At 38.6% G+C, this 22,288-nt stretch overlaps 1 protein-coding gene across 4 annotated transcripts in view; it reads left to right on the top strand.

Moving 5' to 3' along the window:
* Nucleotides 1–3,740: 3,740 nt before the first annotated feature.
* The window catches only part of LOC131227389 (type I inositol polyphosphate 5-phosphatase 10-like), a 33,258-nt gene continuing 14,710 nt past the window's right edge, over nt 3,741–22,288 (top strand). For all 4 annotated transcript variants that reach the window (XM_058223184.1, XM_058223183.1, XM_058223182.1 and 1 more), the window contains exons 1-2: nt 3,741–3,887; nt 3,983–4,103. The gene's annotated coding sequence lies outside the window, so the exon portion shown is untranslated. The remainder of the gene's footprint in view (nt 3,888–3,982; nt 4,104–22,288) is intronic.

Raw genomic sequence — 22,288 nt, 5'->3', positions numbered from 1 at the left:
TCAGTTTAGGGCATGAGCTAAAAAGTGAAGTAGATCTAAATCTCAAGTGAACCCCATTGTAGAAAACGGTAGAGATACTGGCATCCACCGTTGATTCATTCCTAGGCCCACCAAGATGATTATTTGATGTTAAACCTGTTTATGGCCTCAAGAAGTTTTTAATGGTAGGCATTAAATCCCCGCTGTTTTCTGTGGTGGGGTCCACTTGAGCTTTAGATCTACTTCAATCTTTGGCTCGTGCTCTAAAATGGTCTCTCTAAATGAATGGACGGTGGGATACAACACATACAGTATGGTGGGGCTTAAAAAACCTTATGACCTCCCTTCAGTAGCGACATTGCTACTCAACCGGTCAGTAGCTAAGCCGCGTCCCAAAAATGATACCAATCTAAAAGCGGATTGCCTGGTGTACCACACACCAACGGTATAGCCGGCTTGGGTCCTTACTCTTTCTCCGGTGATAAACTCTCGCGCGTTTCAACACTAGGTCTAGGGTTCGAGTACCCATGGGTGGTGAAATTCCACTAAGGCGTGAGTGTGTGTGGTGTGTTTGCGTGCGTTAAAGGAGATCGAAGCTACATGGCCGTTAAAATGATGTATTTATTATATTTACACTGTTCATCATTCGTTTTAGAGCATGATTTAAAAAAATGAATCAGCTCAACTGGACCACACCACAAGTAGATGATTTTCACGGTTAAAACATTCTCAGGGCCCACTATAACATTTAATTTCTATTCAATTAATTCATGAGGTCACAAAGACGAGGAATCAAGACGAAAACCAAATATTATATTGACCCCAAACTTCTATAAGCTCCAAAATGGTTTCAATGGCAGACGCTCAATCCCACACTGCTTTTTGCAGTGTGTCCACTTGATCTCTAGATCTGTCTTATTTTTCTGCTCAAGCATTATGACGAGATCCCCAAATGGATGAACGGTTTGGATATAATACATATCTCATGATAGTACTCACTTGCTAACGTCAACACACCGGCTAGATTGATTGGCTGGTGTACCACATAGACCACCGACCTGGCTGGCGCGGGTACGTGTTGTACGAAGATTAGCGCTGACACTCCTCGAGCTCTGAATTGTACGAACGGTTCAAAGGATATCAAAGTTACATGGGCCCCACAAGCATGTAGTTACTATATCCACTCTGTTCGACCATTTTTATTTGAATGTGAATGATTGTGGTATTTTCTTAACCGTCCATTCACAGAAGTCAAAATATGAATGTTGGGGACTACCCTATGAACGTTATATTCTCTGCATGGGCCAGAAATGGTGGACCCAAAAGTCAAGTGGTATGGATCGCCCAAAAATGGCTCATCTATAGCTGAACCGAGCATTCTTTTGGTGAGGAATACTACTCACAGAACACATGGCAACCCCACACATTTATGTGACATCCGAACCATGCATAATATGTGCCTGATGGTTAAGATGACCTGTTGCAAAAACCAGACAGCTCCACTCATCATGTGGGCCCCACCAATGCATGTAGACCGTTGGTACGTTTAGTTATTTACACAAGTGACAAGACCATATACACATGTAGTATCCATCTCATACACGGCTCTGATGTCCCACATTGTTCGAGATTCTCACGCGTACAGGGTGTAAAGGTTCATATTATATGCCAGATAATTCATAACTTTTCAATATGATCATCAAAAATACATTTCTTTTTCTTATATGACCACAAAACACATTATGTTTATAACGGTAAATTACTACATCAACTACGTGATATATTCTTTTTATCTTGTGTGAAAACGAGAGATATTTTCATTTTACCCACATGCATATATGAAAAAATTATCCATAACATTTAAATGAATTTTTTTACCATTTAGATAGCCTAAATCAAATGCAACAGATGACCTACAATTTGATGGCTTGGATCCGTTCAGGTGTTGAGGTCCACATAACAAGTGCTTTGGATTTCGCTCAAAATGTTAATTTCTTTGGTCTCTATAAATTTGAAGACAGACGTTAATTCATACTGTTAACAGTTAATTTTAATATTGAATTATATTATTTAATGATCAAATAATAGTTAATAATATAATATTTTATGAAAAGAAAATATCTCAAGTACAACAGGTTGGACCACAACTTATGGTCCACCCAATAGATAACTTGGAAGAAAAGTTAATAATATAGTATTTTATAAAAGGAGAACGTCTCAAGTCCAACTGATTGGATCACAACTTATGATAGACCCAATAGATAATTTCCAACCTTCTATGTGGATGCAACATCCAATCCATTCAATTAGTTGGGCCCACCATAAGGATTTTCATATTGTAAAAATCAACTCCATCCACTCATTGTGAAGACCATACTTGTATTTTGCTACTTATCAGTAGATAATATTGGCTTTCTTTATTGTGATCCATCTAATGAGTAGATGTTGCAGATTTTTGTATGAGATAATCCTAATGATGAGCCCAAACAATGTATAAGGTCAGTATTGTATTCACCTCTGAGTAGACCATAATTTAGTGATCCAAGTGGTTGGACTTGAGACCTTCTCCCGTGAAAGTCTATTAAAAATAGAAATGTACATGAATTGAGCTTGGCATAGCTTGGCTTGGCTTAGCTCGGCCAATAACTAACTCTAGCTAGAACTTGGCTCGATTCGGTCTTCAAACTTAATTGGTCAGCTCAACTTGATTAGCAACTTAGGCCAATTCAAGCTGAGTTCAAACTTGTGTTTTCTCAAATGCATAAAGTGCATCTTCAATTTTTTACGGAATAAAAATTAGTAACAATAATTTATAGGTGTTTTATCAAACACTTGACATTCATTATCAAAATCAAGATATAAGGATAGTTTATAAAGTAAATTTTTTTTGTAGTGATTTATTTTATATCCATTCCTTCCTAGCCACAAGTCAATCCCGCAGAGAATGTATGCACTTAAAATAATACTTAGTTGAGTCATTTCATCAAACACTTGGCAAGCAGCATCAATAATAAAATAATTGGGTCATCAAGCTATTTTGATCTGAGTTAAGCTTCGATTCGAGTTGAGTCGAGTGCAAACAAGCTTGAACTTGATTTGGAAATTATTTTTACCTCCAAAAATCAACTCCACTGGGTCTAAATCCGACAGCAAAGTGAGGCGTGTCAAACTGTTCCAAGTCAAGCCGAGGGAGATGACCGAGCTAACGCAACTCATGTCCTGCTATAAAGAAAAACCGGATTTATTTATTTTTTTCGTTGAGTAAGCTAAAAAGAAAGATGGTACGTGTAAAAAGCTCAACAAAAAAATAGAATCAAGCATCATGATGCCCACGTGTGGTGTTGCGTTTTTGACATCTAACCCTGACCGATGCACCCCACCATAAATATTAGCCGTCCAAAAGATGCAATCATAGCAGGACACATTATATAAAACAATATACACCACCCAAAAATGTCAAAATTAAGTGGCCCTCCCGATGATTTTATGGACCTGAATTTTGGGCCATGTGACCATCATCATAGGATGCACTTATTGGATGGGTTGGATGTCATACCCATATCAAGTGCGCCCCACAATGCTCCACTGCCCACTTCTGCTGCAACAAACTAATAATTTCCTAGTAAAACCAGAAATCTTGAACATTTTATTGGTAAAAAACTAAAAATCCCTTCCGCCGGTTCAAAAGTATCTAAGGGCATTTTCGTCAATCAGTCCAATCTGGATCTTTCCCCCGTCTCCGCACGTATATAAGTATCGGTTACTCGGAGATTCGACAAGCCGTCAGATCTTCAAATCCCATCCAAGATGAACTTCTCCTCGCCGGAATCTGACACCACAGATCTCTCCCACCCAGATCCGTACTGTGTCGCCGACTCTCTCTTACCGGAAAATTCGACTTTTACAAGGTATTCTACCTATTTCCATTCGACAGGAGATCTTCCAATCTCCCAGAGAAATGAATGGCTGTGATCTTACTTTCCTCTGGTTTGAATTTCACCAGTGAATTTTAGTTCAAATCTGGCGGGAATCGACAAGATCAACGAACGGGCAGCAGATCGTGATCGGACGGTTCGGATCTACGAGAAGAATCGAATCAAGAGAATATCTCCATAAGAAAATCAGTAAGACCTTCCTTCTTCTCTCCTTCTTCTATTCCATCCGTTTCAAATTCCAACGCGTTTCGGCCGTTAGATTTAGACGGATTTCTCGTAACGGTGACGGTTTCTGGTAAGTTTCTTTCCCGAGAAACCGAAACACTAAAATACTCGACGGTGCGTATTACGCACCACTAAAGAGAAACAGAACGTGAGGTGCATGCCTCCCGATAACGATAACATGCGCCCGCTTTGATATCAACGAACTTCGAAACGATGGCAAAGCTATTTTAATATCATTTCTCCGTTAATTCACTTCTCTGTTCTAAAATGCGCATCCATGCGTAATACGCACTCGTAGTTTCCACACACAATCCGACGAATTCTACATTTTTGGATGCCGAAAACGTTACAAGGACGACTACGTTTTAGTATTTTTTTATTTTTTATTTTTAACTGAGGAAGGGTGCTAAAATACGCACAAGTGCGTACTACACAAACCAACTTGCCCATGTGGAGAGGAGAGATCCAACTGTAGGATGCTCATGTTGAGCTGGCGTCAATGACTTTTCACTTTACTCCTCAAACGTGTCAAACGTGTGAGTAGATCAGAACCGTTGATCTGGTCGGTCACCCTCGATGTATGCTGGAAGCAAATGGCAATTTTCGACATACATAGTCCATCCATGTATGACCATAAGATACTATTCGAAGGATCTAGACCCTCATCTCTGGAGCTCGTATGAAGATGTGATACCCTTAGTCGATCGTGACCATCTGATCTGATGATTCCGTGGATTTGATTTTTTCAACCGTCCATTTTGTGGTTACCCGATTAGATGGCTAGGATCACACATGCACGTATTTCTAGGCATGTCAGCGTTTCGTGACCATGCTGATGTCAGCTCGGTGGGGTCCACTGGGTGGTGCGTGTCATCAGGTCCGAATAATCTGAACGGTTGATGTCTTTGATGCTCTTCAATAATCACACTTCGTTTATTATCTTGACCTTCATTTTCAGAATTGAATCCGAGCCATTAAAAATTTTGTAATTTGATCTCCACTCAGTGATGGTTTGAGTGATCTGATCAGCGTAATTTTCCTAGGATGACCGATAAGAGGTAGTGTCAGGAAATGGACGGTTTCGATCATCTAATAATTTTATCAGGTGGGCCCCACTAGAGCGACACATGATGCGAATCTATGTCGCGACAGAGACAAAACGTACTCATTTGTAATTAGCTTCTAAACGAGGACCTTTATTGTACGTATCCGTGCATGGTACGCGTATGAACGAGGTGCGATTGCACTCGCGACGGTGGACTTTCTTGAAGTCGTGCTCGCACGTGCCACTGCCGAAAGCGTGTGTTAGACGGAGGTACTAATCAAGTGGGTCCCACCATTCATATTCTCCTGTCAAGAATCAGCGAGATCCACTCATCTCGTCGCCGGATGTTTGTGTCTGATCACGACCGTCGGTCAATGTCTACCTCTCCATGGAATCTGATTGTCTAGTCTAGGAGCAATCCAGCATTATCTTTGATCAAGATGGGTTGCACCAGATGAACGCATTGGATCTTTCACACGTGTGCCATGATGGCAAATGTGTAAGAGGCGTACTCAAGAAGTGTACTCGCACATAGGGAGGCGGCTTCTCACCCTGTAAAGTCCTCACGTGACTTTTCACTGCTTTTTTTAAACTTTTGTGAGAGTCAGCTTTCAGTAACTTTATGCAAGCTTCTTGTGTACTCTGGTCACATCCTTCAACTACTCGCGCCAAGTCGACACGTGTCACTTTCAACACCTCAGAAAATCTGATGTGGTGGACCACGCTAGTTTGATAGCAAGCAAATACGCGTCGAACGTCGTTGATATTCTACGCTTGCTTTCAATTATGGCAAGCAGAACCAATGTGTACGCCTGACAATTCAAAGGATCTTATGGATTCTATGACCACTCTTTTCTATGGAAAAAATCATCCCGTAGAAAAATTACAGCACACAATATCAACGGCCACTCAAGAGATCCTAATTAGATAATATATATTATTGATTGAAAAACATGCACAAGAGAATTAATACTTAATTTAAATTCTAATAGGTGTATTTAAGCAGGCGCGAATTGCCTACCGTAGGAAGTTTATGCAAGTAGAAGATATATGGGGCCCACCCAAATGGCCGTTAGATATTCATTCTGTCCGTTAATTTCTTAAGTTCACAATAGGGTGAGTCCATAAATGAGATAGATCCAAAACTCAGGTGGACCACATGACACAAAACAACGGATTTGTAGGGCACAAATCAAGGACAACATTTGTAATTATAATTAATCCAGGCGTTATGATGCAGGGAAGGACATGATGAGGTTGATTACTGTCTTCCACAGGGTTAACTACTGTGAATTCGTAGTATTTCTCTACACTCTTCACGGAGATTTCTCAAATCCATTAGGGATGAAAATAGGAAAAATATCAAATAATTTGAAATAAATTGATTGATAATAAAAAAGAAAATTACACTCTTTTAAATAGTAAACTCACACCTATGATGAAGTTTTAAAATCGCGCTCCAACTCAAGCTTCTTATGAATGTGACTGACTACAAACAATAGACTTATTATTCATAGACAATCATGATTCCTACCATACTTCATGGTTTTTGGCCAAAATAGTAACGGTTCAAGTTGGCCTAACCATGTTATCCCCCTAATTTTTCTAAGCCACTTTCAGGTTGGTCATGACTCTTAAATCTCAAAGGATCAAAAGTAATTATTATCGAATTAAAACTTACTATTTATAGTAAAAAACGAAAATTAAAAAAGACTTTTGACCATCGATCTGATGGAATCTTGCAAATCCAACATGGGTTAGCTGGTGTAGGGTTGGTTGGCTAAAGTAGTTTCTCCTACCCAAAATTGTCAAAAAACTCATTTCGATTTGCGAGACTAAACCATTTTGAGGTTCTGACGGTCCTAATCACTTCTGCCTCCGATCGGGCCTTCTCTGGTCCATCTTGGCCATGAAAGTGTCCATAACCTACTCTACATCACATTAATAACCTTACAAATGGTTTGGATGGGATGGGATATAAACATCGTGGTGCACTACAGGACAGTTTTAATAGCGGCCCACCTAAGTTTTGGATCTGCTTGGATTGTAGGCCCCACTTGTCTGTGTTAAAGGATAAGCTGTAAAATATGGTATGTGGTCAAATATGATAAGATCATCTTAGTTCATCATTGTGTCTCAGGTGAGATTCATGTGCTGAGTGACCTTAGAACATTAGTGGTGAACAGAAATAATTTTACTGTAGCAGACAATGATAGATGCTTGGCATGAACCAGAAGCATGGTATGAAAATATGAAAACTCGACTGTCTGAGCTGACCTGATGACTCACCAAAGACTCCAGTTGACACGAAAGTATAACTACACGTTATAGTGATCCTAGTTGCATTGGGATATTCTTGCAGTGCAATCCGTCAATCTGGGCTGTTCATTAGGTCCCACAAGTATTTCATTGGATACCATGCAAAAATTGCAGTGATTGGATGATTTGGATAGTACAAGCATCTCCATGTGCAACTAGGTGCACCTTAAATTATAATGCTCTAAAGGCGTTGGATGGAAAAATTGCACCCCACTTGACTAATCAAATTCTTTACCCAATGAAATTCTTAGGAAAATGAAACCCTATGCTAGTGAATTTGAGCTGGTCCAGCTTCGAATCGACTCAACAAGTTTTTAAACTACCATTTGAAACATCAAGATTTAAAACCCATTATAGAAGGGTTTTTTTTTTTTTTTCTCTTATCTTGTTCTAGTGATTGTTTCTAACCACATACCATTTGGATAGAATGGAAATTGAAAAATACAGCTAGTTTACATCAACCAAAAATTTGCTCAATTTTGAAAAGTTACAGATGTTGCTACAAAGTATTTGTATTTATTTTTTCCTTTTTAATAACAAGTACAACTTTCTTTTTTTTTCTTAAATAGTCTAATGTGGGGGAAAAATATGTTGGGGAATCGCAGAAGCACACAGAGACGGATCAAATAAAGTACACACAATCGCACAACCAAATCCAAACAAGAACAATTCAAATTTTATTTGGAAAAATAATTGGAGAAAAAAACCACGGCATAGCGTGACGAATAATGTATTATAGAAGTAAAAATTATAAAAGATAGAGTCTTACTAATTCAAACAAACCTCAAATCTCCTTCCTCAAACCCTAGCTATACCCTTGAACTCTTAGGAATGAATTAAAAACCCCTAATACACATCTCTCTCCCCGAAATTCCGATTACACTTGCTATATAGTGTTACAACCGAAATAGGAAACAACTTATGCAGTTGTACAATTTTGGGCACATCTTCAATGGGGCCTTCGATGGCATCGACGATACCCCATCAAGGATCTGTCGATGGCATTGAACTCCTTCGATGTCATCGGATAGCAACACTAAAACGTTACAACAATCAACATAAATTTTTTAGATTTTTTCGATGAGATCGAGCATCTGTCGATGGCATCAGAGGTCATCGACAAACCTTATTATTAACATATCTAACACATCAACAACAGAGTTTACCTCTAATGTAATATTGGTTTATGTGATTATTTTAAACGAAGAAAGATTTCCCTTTGGAGATCGCAATCAAAGCAGTTGCAATTGAAAAAGGAAAATCATTTTTTAAGACTTTTATTTAGTAAAACAAACGGGTGCGACAGGTTTATTTTCTCTAGCGCTGATGTCAATTTACCTCCTGCTTGGGTCATGTTTTCTGCTTTTCCTATCATCTCCTTATTTTACCTTTAAACCAAATAGACACCACTGGTAGAAGGGTTTTGTGGAATTAGCTGTGAATGGGGCCATGGTGGTGTGTTTATGGCATCCAACTCGTCCACCGAGTTGCCACCACCTTTGAAAATGGAAGCCCACAAAAATCAGACCGATCGAATCTCCAGGCGGGCCACCAGATGAATTTAGAGATTTTTGGGTGACTGTCCATTGTTTTTTATATATAACATGGCGTGCTAGTGGTTGTGCTGGCCTGATTTTTGTGGTAATCCATATATGGTACGGCAACCCTGTTGATTGAGTTGGATGCCATGCACATGCCATGTTGGGCCCCGCAAGTGGTTAGTTGCCTGAAATTCTCGTATAAGCAGTTGCTGAGGAACCGGCCTCTTCGTCAGTATACAGATGCAGCAGACGTGTTTTGACAGCAGAAATTGGCTGTGTCTCACAAAACCTTAGAATGGAAAAAACCCAATTTCTTTATAAGCATTGGAGGGCCATCCTCTCTTTGAGAGAAGAATTATATTATCAGGGCCACAATCTATGCTATTGCAGCCAATGAGTTTGTAATCCAGACTGTTGATCTGAGGGACCCCACATTGGATGGGTCATTCCAATCAAAATTGAAAGACTTGAAGTTCCTAACCATACTATCTTTGATCATTTTTCTGTTGATTTTGGACCATTGCTGCCTTTTATTTTCTTAACCATACCTCAAAGTATTAGGATCATTCCATTGGGGGAGATTTTGAAGGCATGATCATTTTCAATGGGCCCAACTAATGGACGGTCTGGATTCAAAAGAGCACTGGCCCAGTTGTACTGACTGAGGACCAGATGCTTCTATGCATATTGCCAGTCCTTGACTTTGTAATCTCACAACTCTAGATAAGACTTTCTTAAACTAGTACTCATTTCTTGTTTGGTATTTGTCATATCGAAAGGGCTTTATTTTCTGACAGATGCTTCTCTTATAATTAACTCTCTTTTTTCTTTGAACCGTCCGTTTCAAACACCGATCGAATGTCTAGAAACATCCGTTTTGACAGGGGATTTTGACATTCAAACCTGTCTTTGGGTCCATATCAGGCCTAATGGACAGTTTGTATATCATCATTGTTTGAAAATAGGAATAAGAAAGAGATTTTATAACAATTAACCAAAATAAATGAATTTATGTAGACAGATTGGGTGACCCACCTCAGTGGTGAAATGATATAGTAAGATTTAATTGGGGGACTTAAGATTTGGTGGTGACGTCTCGAGTAGGTGGTGAAATGATGTGATGAGATTTAATTGGTGGATTCAGCTTTGGTGGTGACCTCTTAAGCACCGGGCTTCTTCTTTTTCTTTTCTTTTTTTTACACACCCCTGCAAGCCATAGTGGGATTTCACCACCTATGGGTACCGAACCCAAGACCCAGTGCTGAAACTCCTCGTAGTTGCTTGGTCCTGGTCATGCTGGAATAGTTTTGTAAGCCCATTATGATATATGTGTCATACACCAGCTCTGTTCATTTTCCCAACCATTTTGGGGCATGAGCCTAAAAATAAGAGAGATCCAAGCATTAATGACGATGACATCATAGGAAATAGTGGTGATGGAATGCCCAACATTAAAAACTTCTTGCAGCCTATTGTAACATTTATTTCCCATCCAACACGTGGATTTGGTCACACCCGACGAAAGGAAAACACAAATATTGATGTGATCCAAAACTTTTATTGCTGTAAAAAAGTTTTAATAGTGTTTATACCATATTTCGCACACCTATGCAGATCAATGAGATGCTTCTATGTTTCGGTACTATGCGCTAAATAATAGATGATGTCCTACTCATGACCCTCATTATTGCTTAAACTTAATCTAGCACACCCAAATCAAACAGTCTAGGAAATGCCATGCCGTCAGATATGGACGGAGCCCTTTTATAAATTTTCAGCCCAATTACCCCACTCAGTCATCTCTGACAGCAGCATATAGCTGCATCAATCAAATCTCTTGGCATCATTTTACCACTTAAGGCAGCTGGTGAGCTCCTGTCCACCTAATCTGCATCCATATCTTAACCAAGGGCAATGTGAATCTAGATCTTCTGGTGCCACAAGTAGGAAAATCCTGCTTGTCGCAATTTAATTGGACCACATCATCACACACGGCAATTAATACAACAATACTAATATTATCAATGATGAAGTGAACCAATCACAATGAAGGAAAGCAGAATTTTCCTGCTTGTTCCAATATCATTGGACCACATCATCACATGCAGCGTTACTGACAACATCAGTAATGAGGTGGACCAATCACGATGTTGGAAAACATGATTTTTCTGCATGTGGTTAGCAGGGGATCCTAATTCAGGGCAGAAAGGCTGTCATTGATTATTCCACAGTGCACCATTCACCGTGTCAAAAGTGGCTTCTAAGATATTGTCCATGTGATCCCTGACTGCATTGTCAGATTACCGTTCTCCACTCTGATGGGCCCCACCTGCTCAGAAAACAGCTTGGTCTGCTCGGATGGGTCGCTTTTCAGATTTATTGTCCGCCGGACGGTTCTGATCCGTTGTACAGGAGCGGGCCCTAGTTAGCGGATTACACAATTTTATGGCAGGTAATTCCATGGGATTGTATAAAAAGCAAAATAAAATAAAATAAAATTTTCCCAGGTAACTGATGGCTGGGATGTCATCAGTCAAGAAAAACAGCCACTATTCTATTTCTAGCATAGTATATATGGTGGGTAGTACTCATGTACAACTACACGTTATACATGAATCAACCTAGACCGTCCAAATTGTTTGACCACTGTAGATTGGACATAGACGAAATCTCACAGCCATTGCAGCATTCGATTGGTCAGTCTAAATCCATGGAACTCGCCTTGGATTCGAGAGAAAATAAGAAAATAGAAAAATTCAAAAAATTCAAAATTTGATTAGTTCATGATAAAAATGAATTTATAATCCTTTAAATAGTGATACTAAATTTTTAAAAAGTTTCGTAACCAAACTCAACTCAAATTCCATAAAATTCGTAATTATCAAAAATAGTAAAATTTAACTTTAATAAAAATTCTATCTAGTAAAACTTTTTAATGTCTAATTTTTAAAAATAAAAATTTCAAATAAATGTTTAACAAAAGAGTCATGAGTGTGATTACAAGTTATTTCTAAAAAAATAAAAAATTTAAAACTTTATATATATATATATATATATATATATATATATATATTATCAAAATTACTAAAAAATAGTAATTTTTTCTTAAAATTTTGTTTTTAAAATGAAAGTACACTTTGGATTATCCGTTTCAGTAAAGATTGATAAGTTATGAGCTTTATGATAATAATAAGATCAAAAGGTCGAGTCATTTTAGGTTTCACCATCTTCTGATCCAACAATGTTAGGATTGTATCTCTGCCACTTTCTAAATCAAATTTTCAGTAATGCCCGGGATCCTTCACATGTAGACATTGGCGTGTCTGAGTAGCTAGCCTTGGATGAAATTGAAATGACTGTCCATTTTCTTTTCTACACCATAGTACAATTATCAATTTCATGGTCGTCATTTTCATGATCTGACGCAATACACATGCTCGTGTCATGTATTATTCAAGACCGCCCATCTAGTGGGCCCTATCATTGATGGTCCAGGTTTTAAAAATACAACAGACAGTCGTAGCGATCACTTTTCTTCACTTTCTCGTAATAAATGTGGAGCGTCAATCATTTTTGTATTATACCACTGCTTTTAATGCCCCTTATTAGAGACTGTTAGGACCACCGGCAGTAGGCAACTAAGACGGATGGTCACATGTGAATTCGCCCTGACCCATCTTTTTAGAGGCTGAAAATGTTCTAATGCTCTCAGAGCACCATACGTTATAGTCCTACCACTTGTATAAGCAACTTGGACAGTTTAATAGATCAATCTAAACCGTCCATTAAGTCTAGAACACAATTCAAGGGCTGCCATTTAAATATAAGATGGATTGATGATGAAATCCATCCTAGATTGGGCCTTATTCATCATAGCCATCCTTTTTCCACCCTATGGATGGGATGGACTTTGGAATCATAAGCAATCCATGATGGGAACTAGCAAACAGATGGATTGATTGTTGACTAGATCTATTTCGGTAGAAATGATCTTGGCCATCCATGTATGTACGGCTTAAATAAGGCTTCTCACCGGATGGACAGAGCAGATTTACAAATATAACATGGTGGGCCCCACAAAGCGCGGGCGTTTAACAAACCTGACTGCTGGCTTTGACTCCTCTATCATTTTATTCGTTAGGTCTAGAATAGACGAATTCCATGATAGTTCCATAAAAGGTGGCGGTGAGACTCAACCGTAAACTTGGTATGGTTGTTGGGTGATCGTGACCTTTAAAATCTCTTAATCATTTGTGGATGGAGCATCTACCAGAAACTAAGGAAGATGTGAGAACATCCATCTCATTATGATTTTCTGATTGGACAACTCACTATTTCACTTTTAACCGTTCATTTGATAGCTGTCAATTAGATCGTTAAGATTTCTTGGTTGTTGTAATTTTAGACATACACTCTATGTAAAATTGGGCCAAAAAAATAGATGGTCCAGATTACTCTACATGGGTCCCATGAAGAGGATGAGTCACCACCTTCTTCAAACGGTGGTGGCCTATATCACTGGAGTAGGCCATCTTTTTTCAAGCACGAATTCAGGGGCGCGGGTAGGGTACTACCCACGGACGGTTCTGTCAAGAGATCTACGGGGTTCAGATGTATATATTTTATCCATGCCGTCTATTCATTTTGACAGATGATTTTATTGCATGGTCTCCAAAAGAAGATAGATTAAAGGCTCAAGTGGACCACACCACATGAAGCAATGGGTATTGAATTCCTACCATTGAAAAATTCCTAGGTCCCACCGTGATGTTTATTTTCCATTCAACCTGTTCATGAGGTCTCATAGACCTGCATGGGAAAAAATAAATATCAACTTGTTCCAAAACTTCTGTGCTCCCCAATAAGTTTTCAACGGTAAGCCTTCAGTACCCATTGCTTCTACCGGCGTGGTCGCTAGAACCTTAAATCAGCCTCCTTTACGAATTAATGTTTTAAAATAGTCTTTCAAAATGGATAGACGGCGTGGATAAAACATATACATTACGGAGGGCCCCATAGATCCCTTGACAGGACCGTCCATCTCTAGCTAGGTCTGGTGGGCAGTAACCAATCATCACCCCGAATACAGTGCATCCTAGGAGTACCGGCAGTCGGTACACACATCCTTTGCTAATGTAAGTACATCTGAAAGGAATCCAGGAGCATTTGTTCATTTTGACATTATTGTGGGGCCTAGCAAGGTTTCAACGTGGAAATGATTAACCCCACTGTTTTCTATGGTATGATCCACTTGATCTTTGGATATGCTTCGGTTTTGCTCTCAACACCTTAAATTAGATGAAAAAATGGATGGACGGTGTGGATAGACCACAAACATTTAAGGTGGGCCCAACTTTGTTTACTCAGTATGTAAGAGCGTACTGAGCAATCCGATTTTTAATTTGCCAGAGTTCTCGGTCCATTTGACCTACTTCTCGGTGAATTTGCTCGAGTTATTAGGCAATTTCATATTAGGCTCACTCAATTTCATTTGAAGCTCACTCAATTTCATTTGGAACTTGCTCAATTTAATGTTAGGCTCAATCAATTTCATATGAAATTTACTCAAATTCATTTAAAGCTCACTAAATTTTATATTAGAGTCGCTCAATTTCATGTTAGGCTCACTCAATTTCATGTTAGGTTTTGCGGCCCTCACCATGATGTATATCTTTTATCCATTCCGTTCATCCATTTTTACGGACCATTTTAGAGCTTGATCCAAAAAAAGAGAGAGATATAAATCTCACATGGACCACACTATAGGAAAACAATAGTAATGGGATATACACCATTAAAATCCTCCTAAGGCCCACTATACTGTTTATTTTTCACTCAATCTATTGATTAGTTCATGCAAATCCAGATGAAGGGAAAAAACAAAGAGTAGCTTAATCCAAAACTTTTATGAGCCCCAAAAAGTTTTTAATGGTCAACTTTCATTAAATATTGTTTCTTGTAATGTGGTCCACTTGAGATTGGCATACCTCATTTTTTCATCTCATACCATAAAATGATCTAGAAAAATAGATGGACAACATGGATGAAACACATACATCATGGTAGGGCCCACATAGCATCGACCACCAGCCATTGGATGGTGGTGGGGGAGTAGCTAATCCATTTTGGGTTGGATGGGCAGCAAGATGGGGGTCGACCAGGTTGGACTGCAGAGTTGGAAGGGTATTTTGGTCCCCCAACACGGGTAAAGTTTGGGTGGCTCTGGAAAACTGATGGGTGGAAGGTGAGATACACATGGGAAAAAATCTCTTCGGTGGGTAGCACCCGATCCACACCCAAATTCAGTGCACCCTAGGGCGTGTTTGGCCGGGCGCTGGATGTGGGATTAGGTGGGATTAGGAGGGATGGGACCGGCAATATCCTGGGATCGGAATGACGAGCCAAACAGATCCGGTGCACTTGTCCAGGGATATGAGCAATCCCATGGATCTTAAGACAATCCACTGACAATCCACTGACATCACCATCGTTACCTTAACAGTGATCCTATCCCTTGGTTGAATGGATTGGACAGTAAAATCCCAGGATAAGCGGGGCGTGCCAAACAGACCCGGTGAACTTCCGAGGGATATAAGCAATCCCATGGATCATGAGACAATCCACTGACACCATCATCATTACCTTAAAATTGATCCCATCCCACCAAATCCCATGGGATCGGTCGGGCCAAACACGCCATAAGAGTGCCGGCAGTCGGTACACATCCTTTGTAAAATAAGTACATCTGAAAGGAATCTTTGAGCATTTGTTCATTTTGACATTAATACTCAGATTTCAAACCGGCATGGGACGGTGGGAGATATGCCCGTACTGTCTCTTGTTGGACACACAATCATTTCCCTTTTTCTTTCTCCAATTCAATGCTCTTTGGTAGGTGATGTACCCTTTTTTTCTACATAGTTAGGTGACACTGGCAAACGACTTATAGCCTACTAAATTGTGGAAACCACTCTGCTAAGTCATGGTCCCAAAATCAAAGTAGTTGAAAAATCCTGGCCTTTGATTGGTTGACACATGTTTGTTGAAAATGGGTCATCTGATATTTTCCATTTTCAACCTTCCAATAAATGTCAACGAGTAGTGATTTTTGGTCTATGATACATCTAACCTAGGACCCATAATTTGGACAGTTAAATTTGAATTACTTCTATGCCCTGTATGCAATTTGAAAGTAATTTCTATCCATCCCACTCTGACCGAGGGTTTTTTTTTTTTTTTTTAAATATTGGTTTATTAATTTCCATAAGATTCGCATAGACTGATGTATTAGTGAGAAACATAAATGATCATCGGCAGCGTGATGTATCTGAACTTCACATTCAGCTTAGTTTTTACCATCAATGTGTAAATTGTGCAGGACATCCCAACCGTGTAAAGGTGGGCCATGTCATGAAGATCATCTAGTGTGAAATCAAGTGATCTAGTCATTAGAATGAAATCAATGGACAACGGTTTGACCAAATGTATTGGAGGCCCACCTGATGCGTGGCGGGTACCATATTTTCATGGGTTGGATGTCCTGCACCTGTGACAAGGTTGCAAAAAATGGAAGCGCGGATTGTGTGGTGTGACACATACCACCGACTTTGGTGGTGTGTTGATGTAACCAAGTCATGTTGACCCCACCTTGATGTCTGTGTTATATCTAAATTGTCCGGTTGAGATCGTTTTAGGGCTAGAGCCTAAAACTGAGGCAGATCCAAAACTCAAGTCAACCACATAACAGACGGCAGTGTGGATTGAACCGTTGGAAATTTTTGCGAGGACTTCATATTTATTTTTCCACTCATCCAGGTTTTTGTGACCTATGAACATGTTGGATCGGAAATAAATAAATAAATATATATATATATATATAGACACACTCAATAAGGCCGGAAAGTTTCAGAGTTGGGAATCATTGGCCCCACTGCTTTCCGGTCAGTAGCTCGGGCCGGTTTGAGTCAAGTTCGAGCCGAGTTTACTTGTGCAGCAATTTCACAAATGCACGGACGACACCTTTAAAATCTCACCATATGTGTGCTTTTATAGGTATTTTATCAAACACCTTCTAAGTAACATTAAAATCAAGAAAAAAAAAGTTACTTTTTTCATTGACATACTTTCCTTGCCACCAACTACACTTCATTGAGTCATTTCATCAAACACTTGGTGAGCAACATCAATATCAAAGTAACTGAGTCACCAAATTGATTCAATCCGAGTTCGATTGGAGTTGGGTTCGATCCGAGACGAGTCGAGTTGGGGCCAGTTCGAACTCATTTTCGAGCTCAAAAAATCAGCTTGACTAAGCTCGAGCTCAACTTCGAAGCAAGTCAAATAGAGCTTTTTCGAGTCGAGTCAGCGAGATAACTGAGCTAGCTCGGTTCGTGTACACCCCTAGGTGTGGTCCAGTTGAACTTTGGATCTATCTGTTCATACCCTACAATGATCTTGCCAAATGGATGGACAGTGTGGATATAATACATACATCGTGGGACCCACCAAATGTATGGATAGTGTGGATATAATACATATATCATGGTGGGACCCGCCGAACTTGGTGACGTTAATACACGCAGTCCACTTCCGCCACCAAATGGATGGATAGTGTGGATATAATACATATATCATGGTGGGACCCGCCGAACTTGGTGACGTTAATACACGCAGTCCACTTCCGCCAAAAGAAAATAAGGGGCTGCAAGTGGAGATCACGTACAAAGAGCTGGATGTGATCATTTCTCAAGGGGCTGCAAGTGGAGTTGACGTGCAAAGAGATGGGATGTGATCATTTCTCGAGTGAAAGAAAAAAGAATGAAATGAATCAAGTCCATCCAAACTGGAAATTATCATAGCTTTTACACGGGTTTGAGCCTGATTCCTAGATCTGGGGGTTGGGTCCACTTGTGATAAAATGGCCAAGCTGGTACCCAACTTTGCCATCTTTACTCTCTTATGGACTAGGCATCAACCTGAAACCAGGCCATTATCGATTGTGACATGTCAGAACTGGCCTTGATTTTAGGAAACGGATTGGCTACTCTCACCCGCCACCGGACGCGGATTTCCTGCGAAAGCCTTTCGCAGGAAGTTCCTGCGCTGGGAACGCAGATGGGGTCCACTTGGATGTTTGTGAGAAATCCTCACCGTCCATCTATTTTGTGAGTTCATTTTAGTACATCAGGCCAAAGATGAATCGTATCCACTGCTCAAGTGCGCCGAAAACGTGATAATTAAACGTCCACAGTTGAAATATTCGTGGGGCCACAGAAGTTTTGAATCATGATAATATTTGTGTTTGGTAGGAATTTCCCTAAATACTTTTTCTTTTAGTACGGACCACTTAAGTATTGGATCCTATCCAATTTTGGTATAATCTCCTAAAATTATCTCACAAAACGGATGGACGGAGTGGATTCCCAACAAACATCCAAGTGGACCCCATCTGCGTTCCCAGCGCAGGAACTTCCTGCGAAAGGCTTTCGCAGGAAATCCGCGTCCCCCGCCACCAGCCCAGTGGGTGGTGGTCGGTGCTTTGTGGGCCCCACCATGATGTGTGTTTTTCATCCATTCCGTTCATCCATTTTTACAGATCATTTTAGGCTTGATACAATATATGAGAGGGATATAAATCTCAGGTGGACCACACCACAGGAAAATAATAGCGATTGGATATCCACTATTAAAATCCTCCTAAGGCCCACTGTACTGTTTATTTGTCATCCAATCTATTGATTAGGTCATACAGACCCAGATGAAGGGACAAAAAAGAAAAAAGCTCAGCTTGCTCCAAAACTTTTATGGCCCCTAAAAAGTTTTTAATGGTCAAAGTTCATTCAACATTGTTTCCTGTAATGTGGTCCACTTAAGAGTGGGATATATCTCATTTTTTTTTATCTCATGCCATAAAATGATCCAAAAAAATAGATGGACGGCATGAATATGAAACACATACATCATGGTGGGGCCCACAGAGCACCGACCACCGGCCATTGGTTGGTGGCAGGGGGAGTAGCCAATCCGTTTCTTTGATTTATGCCCAAGTAGTAAATGTGGCCAGTACACGGAGTACTTATCATTTTCTGGGGGATGCAGGTAACAATTTCCATCTATTAGATAAACGTTGTAATATTATTATGAAAAAATTAGTAATAGTGTGGTGGCAATTTTTTTAGATTCTCAAAACACCGCAAGTTTTTTAACTCTTCATAGTTTTATTTTAAAATTATCTTGATTTTAATGCTTGAATTATTTAAAATTTTATTTTCTGGGCTGTTTGAATGCCTGTACGCACTTTATACCTAAAAAGAATTTGAGGTGTAAAATGTTTTCATACTGTTATGTTTGACTTTTAAGTGGTAATATGTTATCAGGTGAATAGATTGTGTTTGGCTAATTTATAAAGTGTTGATAATGAATGAAGTGGGTATTAACATCACATGGAGCTAGGGATGGTAAATCTATCTAATATTGGTAAATCACATTAAAAAAAAAAAAGATTTGATTTATTGAAGCCCTAAGAAAGTATTAAAGCATGCATGCAGTGGATGGATTAGATGTCCTCCGCCCAGTATAATGGGCTCCAAATACAGTCTGAAAGTTTTTAATGGTGGATGTTGCATTTATCCCTCTCATATGACCCATTAGATAATTAATCAATGTGTTTTTTTTTTTTTTTTTTTTTTTTTAAAGCCATAAAAGAACATTAAGGGAAGCATATGATGGACAAATTGGATATATTATACATATTATAGTAGATTTTACATGTCATGAGTGTATATCAACCATTGTATGTTGTCATGGATAATGTCTTTTTAACTATAAAGACTTTACTTATATTATAAAACATGATTTTTTGCCTGCTTTCATTTGTTTATAGCTTGTAAAGCCTTGATAAGCAAATGCTTATACATATAGCCCTTGCAATATGATTACCTGTAATCCTTTTAAAACTTAAGAATTTTATAAGCATCCAAATGACCCTTAATTTATTATATGATTAATTAATTAAATACTTACAATTATTTATAAATTTATAATAAATAATTTTTAAAGTTTTTTATTTGTATTTTTTCATTATTATTTCAAGTTGAACCTCAAAATTTGAAAATCACTTGAAAAGTTCTTACAAATGAGATTCGTCACTATGATTCTCAATAAGCTCTACATGCCAAAGGAAAGTGCAATTAGCCTGACAACAAGTAAACTTGGGTGTTGAGAATTATAAAAACAGGTTGAAAGTAGATTTTTTTTTTTTTTTTTTAAAGATTTTAATTAAACCCTAAATTTGATCCCATCATAGTTTTAAGGTACTTGACTCCATTTAAACATATCTAAATCCTAGAAGCAGATTCGTTTGAAGACAAGGTCATTGGGTGATGTAGAGCGGGTCGCAGACAGTTTCATGGCAAATATGGATCAAAAAAGGCCTAGTCGACTACAGAAGTGATCCGGACCATCGGACCTTAGATCCGGCGTATCTTGCAATCCAGAATGAGTTATCTGACGTAAAATATATGATTTTGGGGTAGAACGAGCTACTTTAGCCAACCAACCTAGCTATGCAGGGTTGCGTAGTCCAGAATTGCGAAAAACCCCTTGATCGACGGTCGTTTCCCTGTTTTAATTTCGTTTTTACTATAAATAGTAAGTTTTAGTTTAATTATAACTTTTCATCCGTCGGGCTTTACGAGTTGCGCCCAACATGAAAAGAGCTTCGAATAATTAGGAGAACGATTTGGTGAAGCCAAATAGGACACTTACTATTTTTGGCCGAAAACCTTACGCACTAGTAGACATCACAACCGTCTATAAATAGTAAGTTTACTATTTATAGTAAGTCGCGGATTCTAGGAGTTTGAGTTGTAGTTTGATTCTAATTTCTTTCCCATTACTTAGTACCCTTATTTAAAGGGTTGTGAGCTTGTTTTTAATTATTCATCAATCAATTTCGAATTTATTAGAATTTATTTTTATTTTCTGCTTTCTTTCCTCGTGGATTCGAGAAGTCTTTGTAAGGAGTCCAGAGAGGTTTCGTGGATTCAGAATATTTATCCTCTTGAGGAAGACAGTGCTTGACCTCACGTCCCCCCCTGCGTCATTGGGTTTCAATCACCCAATGGCATAGACCAATAAATAATATAGGATTTTTTTTTTTCCTTTTTAAATTTTTTTAACACGAGCGGCATGTGACACTTAGTACGCTTGCACATGAAAATTTACATGGCATAAATTAACTTAAACCCACAAGATTATGGAAATTGTTGTCACAAGCTACAATCCAAAAAAAAAAGAAAAAGAGATTGGTTCAGCAAACCTAACATCTAGTTCATAGACACATGTTTATTCAAATAAAACCATTCGATGTTTGTATCTACAACCATCTAACAAGTGCCCACTAATTTGATTGTCAGATTGTCAAAAAAAGTGTGACTTTTTATTGATTATGTTGTTGCTTAATTCGAACAAGTGGCCACATGTGTTATGAACAATTCGAATTTAATTAAACATGTGTGATTAGAAATAGTGTCAAGTATGCCAAAGTCGTATTCATCTTGAATTGATCGAACACTTTTGACTATAGGCACCAAACTAGCGGGATTAAGATGAAACTTATGAAGGTTGATTTGACTATTCAACCACCAATGATATAACCATAAGGCGATTTAAAAGGGGAGAGTTAATCTTTTAAAATGAGATCTTTTTGTCCTGTGCTAAAGATTTTTTCTTTCGACTGTGATAGCATTTTCATGTTTCATTAATAAGGATGATGAAAAGTAAAATCAACATAGGAAAAGTAAACTAAGTAGAGAAAATAAAGATAGTATCTATGGATTGCCTACGTGGACAGAACAACCAAGTTGTGTACGCAAGACACGATTAGTGTGATATGCCAAGTAAGAATATGGTGATCGATGGGATCCGATGACAAACATCGTGGATATTTAATATACTCTTAAAGTATACCGCAATAATAGTGTTAGACAGTAGTTGATCTAAACTAAAGTATAAATTCCAAACGTATTGCAGCATAACTAAACAGAAATAAAATATCTAAGTTAAGAAACTAAAATTAGAATAGGTAGTATTGCGTTGTAAAAATTGATTAGTTATGTGTGCGAGATTCTGGAGCTTTTATTTGAGTGTTATTTTCATAGGCTTAGACAGGTGGTGGCCATGCATTAATCTTTGTATTGTCAAGGATTTAGAAAGTTGATCCCGTAAAATATTTTGATTTTCTG

This window comes from Magnolia sinica, chromosome 15 (genome assembly GCF_029962835.1).
Source record: "Magnolia sinica isolate HGM2019 chromosome 15, MsV1, whole genome shotgun sequence".
NCBI lineage: Eukaryota > Viridiplantae > Streptophyta > Magnoliopsida > Magnoliales > Magnoliaceae > Magnolia > Magnolia sinica.
Note: the sequence above shows the minus strand (reverse complement) of the source record. Positions and strands in the feature narration are given on the sequence as shown.